The following is a 5,175-nucleotide window of genomic DNA, read 5'->3' as shown; positions in this document are numbered from 1 at the left end:
CGATAACAAGGCGCCACTTTATCTCACACACTCGTCTTATCGTCTTATCTCGCTCCCCCGACTACCACTGTTTACCATTCGAGTGTCCCGGGAATGGTTCAAGTTTGCTCGTGTCCTCCTGATGTCCTCCCGCCCCCCGCCCTCCCTCCCGCCGGGTGTAGCAAGGGAGGTAAGGCAGATCAACTCCAAGGAGGGAAGGAATCTCACTAAAGGAGGGAAATATTGGCGCAGGTTCAAGGGAAGTTTCTTATTTGGAGTGGTTGCTTAGTGTGTGTGTGTGTGTGTGTGTGTGTGTGTGTGTGTGTGTGTGTGTGTGTGTGTGTGTGTGTGTGTGTGTTGTGTGGTAGGTTGGTACGTAATTTGATCAAGGGCCTTCTGTCACCACCACTATATGTATAACCGAACTCTCTCTCTCTCTCTCTCTCTCTCTCTCTGGCAGTATGGGTTATAAAACTGATCAAATTTCCAGGTAATATCAGGACATGTATATTTTCCACTACGTCAACAACCACTACAGCTGTTCTTCCGCTCCATCTGCTCCTGCCAACAAAACCACCACCACCACCACCACCACTAGTATTACCACTACCACTACTACTAAAAAAAACAGACAAATGATGATGATGACGATGATGGTGATGATGATGATGATCGCAACAATACGATACACGAAAACACTTAAAGATTTTTTTTTCTTTTCTCGAGAATTCACTTTTTTCCCTTTTTTTTTTTTCCTCTGCCATACTGACATGTATAGACTGTGTGTGTGTGTGTGTGTGTGTGTGTGTGTGTGTTTAATTAGACAAGAGAAGAGAGAGTGTTTGTGACGGCAGGGAAAAGCCGGTCCACGCACCCCGCTGTTATTCTTTTGTTAGGACAAGAAAATCTCTCTCTCTCTCTCTCTCTCTCTCTCTCTCTCTCTCTCTCTCTCTCTCTCTCTCTCTCTTCGTCAAACCTATCTGAGGTGCGCTGGAGGAGGAGGAGGAGGAGGAAGGAGGAAAGGATGAATGATGAGGAAGAGGTAGAGGGTGGTAAGAAGAGGGGGAGAGGAGGGAAGGAAGAAGGGAGGAAGGGAGAGGAGGGAAGGAGGAGGAATAGAGGGAGGGAGAGAAGGGGAAGAAAAGGGAAAAGGGAACAGAGCGTAGGGAAAAAAATATCATCAAAAAAAGGAAAAGGAAAGTGAGATAGGCGAAGAAATGAGGAGAGAGAGAGAAGAGTCTAATGAAGGGAAGCGAGGGTAAGGGAACAAACAAGAGGGAAGAGGAAAAAAAAAGAGGAAAGAGTTGGGAAAAAAATAAAAACAAGAAAAAATAAGAATAGTATTGACGGAAAAAAAAAAAAGAAATTGGGGGAAAAAATGAAAGGGGGCATCAAGAATAGAGAGAGAGAGAGAGAGAGAGAGAGAGAGAGAGAGAGAGAGGAGAGAGAGAGAGAGAGAGAGAGAGAGAGAGAGAGAGAGAGAGAGCCCAAAAATATTCCTGTTCCTTGCTGTGTTTACGAATTCCTGTGAAACCTGAGCGTGATTTTAGTTTTATGGGAGCAGCTTAGTAAACAAATCAGATGTATTGAATGAAGGGCCTTTGTTCCGCCTCCTTTCATCTCATTTTTGTTCGTCGTGTGTCTGTCTGGTTCCCTCCCTTCCTGGAAACCATCATGGCCTCTTACTGTTTTTTATTACTTTTTCTCTTTTTCTTTTTTTTTTTCTGTTGGTATTACATCTTTGGTGATTTCATTGCATTATTTATGTGTTTTTTTTTATTTATTTTCGTTGTTTAGTGTATACATATGTTTCGCTAATGTTTCGTTATGCTACCTGTTGTTTATTTACTGTCGTGTGTGGATGAATTAGCGCTATTACTATTATTATCTATTATTATCGTCATTATTATCAATATTTGTATAATTACGACTACTACTACTTCTATGACTCCTCCCCCTTCCTCTTCCTCCTCCTCCTCCTACTACTTCTACTAATATAACTATTATTATTACTACTACCATTATCAATACGACTCCTATTATAACCCCTACTACTACTACTACTACTACTATTATTACTACTACTACTACTACTACTTTCACTACAACACCTACTCCCTCCAACTACTTCTACTAATACAACTATCATTATTACTATTACCATTATCAATACTACTACTACTAGAACTACTACTGCTACTACAGCACTTCCTATGCATGAAACCCATCTAACCCTACCGTCATTCTATAAAAAAAAATAATGAAAAAAAAAACGAATTAGAAAAGAAAATAATAACTTTACACATCTAGAAAGCAAAAAAAAAAAAAAAAAAAAAAAAAATAAATAAATAAATAAATAAAAATAAAATAAAACAAATGAATAAAATAAATAAATAAATAAATGAATAAATAAATAAATCAATAACTCGATAGAGAATACTTTCCTATGGTTCAATTTTCAGCGAACTAATATTGCCGCTTCACCTCCGGCAACACCTGGACTCGCTAATTAATGCCTTGCCACGGGTGCCAGGGCTCGGAGAGGGAAAGGTAATGCCACAAATGCCTCCATGAAGTGCCGCGTGTACATTAACGAGACAAAAAGGCTCAATATTCATGAGTTACCTTGAGGCTGACTGACTGAAGGAAAACGCGCCAATTAAAAGGGTGACTGAAATATTAAACAACACTGGTAAACAAATAAATCAAATAATAAACAAGTAAATAAATGATGAAATAAAAACAAACAGAAAGTTGTGACTGAAAGAAAACTGGACAATTATGATTAAAATATCCTAGAATATCAAGAAAATTCGCATAATAACAACAACAACAACAACAACAACAACAACAACAACAACAACAACAATAATAATAATAATAATAATAATAATAATAATAATAATAATAATAATAATAATGAAGATGATGATGATGGTGATGATGATGATGATGATGATAAATAAATAAATAAATAATAATTTTTCAACAGATACTAAGTAAATTTAGGATTTTCCTAAAGATGACTGTCTGAAAAGAGGAAATAATTAAAAAGGATGACTAGAAATCAAGCAAAACTCGTATAATAATAATAATAATAATAATAATAATAATAATAATAATAATAATAATAATAATAATAATAATAATAATAATCTAATTCAGTCACTAAACTAATGGGAATTTTTTTTATACAAGACAAGGAAAGAAATAAAAAAACAACGTATAAATAAGAAAAAAATAAGGAAAACAATGCATAAAATGAAGGAAAGCAACTTGCATCCCGGCGAGAACGTAATAACCAATAACTCCCATTTTCTATAACCTGGCCAGCCGTAAATTTATAAGGGAAAATGGGACTAAGTTTTAAGCAGTGAAAGTTTGGAGTCTGTTCCCGGATGAGTTAATGGGGGAGGGGGAGGTGATACTAGGACCACAACCACCGCCACCACCACTACTACTACTACTACTACTACTACTACTACTACTACTACTACTACTACTATTACTGTCTCATGTTCTTAAATGCTATGTTCTCTTATCACGACAGTTTTCAAAGGCTTCAGAGATGACTAATGGTGTTCTCATGGTATTTTTGCATCGACGAGGCAGGATTCTTGTTTAAACTATCCCTGAAATCATGGAAACACTCTTGGACATCTAAATAACTTCCTCTAAAGCCTAAAAAGTGTTGAAATGGAATGCTGATGTGTTTAGTAATATGATGTTTATAAAGTTTTCACCACCATCATCGCTACTACTAACCAACACCATCATCACTACTACTGTTTATGTTTTCATCACCACCACCACAACCTGCCACCATCACTACTACTACTACTACTATTACTACTACTGCTACTACTACCACTACTAACGTTTCTTACTATCATCATTACCACCATTAACAATCAGCATTATCACTACCACTATTACAAAGTTTCAATCACCACCATCACCACCACAACTCAACACCATCATTGCTACTAACACCATCACCACTACTAACACTTGTCACCACCACAATCGTAACCATTGCTATACATCTTATACTTGTCATCATAACATCACTATCATCGTACTACCATCACCCCTTTCTCCTGTCACCACAAATCACCATCACACTACCACAAGTACATTGATCACTAAAATAACTTCATCATCACCATTACAAAAACCCTAACTTCACCACCATCATCACACAACTTCCATTTATAATCACCATTCATCACCACTAACACCGTAACTTCTCACACATCATTTCCGCTCACCACCACCATCATCACTATCATCACCATCATAACAAACTCATATTACCACTAAAAAATCCAGCCTCACCATTATCACATCACTCATCACTGCCTAAGCTCATCACCATCTTAATTATCACTTCCACTCATCACCATCATCATAACAAACTCGTCCTATCACTATAAAATCTTCCCTCATCACTACAGGACCATCATCAAGTCCCTGCCTCATCATTTCATCACTACCACATCATCACCACATCACCACCACGAGGGTCAGGGTAAAATTGCCTGGTAAGATGGGGGCGTGTCAATATTTGTCGACTTAAATTAAGTTGGTGATGTCTTATACTTTGGGAGGAAGAAAGTGAGACAGGGCGAGGGAGAGAGTGAGGGAGAAAGGGAGAGAAAAAGTCAATTAAAAGGGGGAGGAGAGAGAAAAATGACCTCCTCCTTTGATGATTTAAAGATAATTGTTGGTTTCCTAATTCAATTATGAGGAATAAGAGAATTCAGTGTATTATTTTTTTCTTCTTTTCCTTGTTTACATGTGTGTGTGTGTGTGTGTGTGTGTGTGTGTGTGTGTGTGTGTGTGTGTGTGTGTGTGTGTGTGTGTGTGTGTGTGTGTGTGTGTGTTTTAGGATTATTCTGGTATAATATTGCGAACAAATTTATTCCCTGTATTACCTGTTTTATTTAGTCATTTCTTAGTGATTTGCCATTTTCATAACATCTTTAATTGTTAAACGATAAATAACCATAACTTGAGACATATACTCAAGGAAAACAAATGATTTTTATAAACACATTATTTGTTACTCCTCTGTCAATAAAGATATTAAAAGAATATTTATGTTTTTATAGATCAGTTATTTTTTCATACGAGTAACATCAAAGTCAACAAGCATACTAATCAGGAAGCAATCTGATACAAAAAGAAATAATA

The sequence above is a fragment of the Scylla paramamosain genome, chromosome 23 (genome assembly GCF_035594125.1).
Source record: "Scylla paramamosain isolate STU-SP2022 chromosome 23, ASM3559412v1, whole genome shotgun sequence".
NCBI classification, from domain to species: domain Eukaryota; kingdom Metazoa; phylum Arthropoda; class Malacostraca; order Decapoda; family Portunidae; genus Scylla; species Scylla paramamosain.
The sequence above is the reverse complement of the archived record's forward strand: the minus strand, read 5'-3'. Positions refer to the sequence as shown.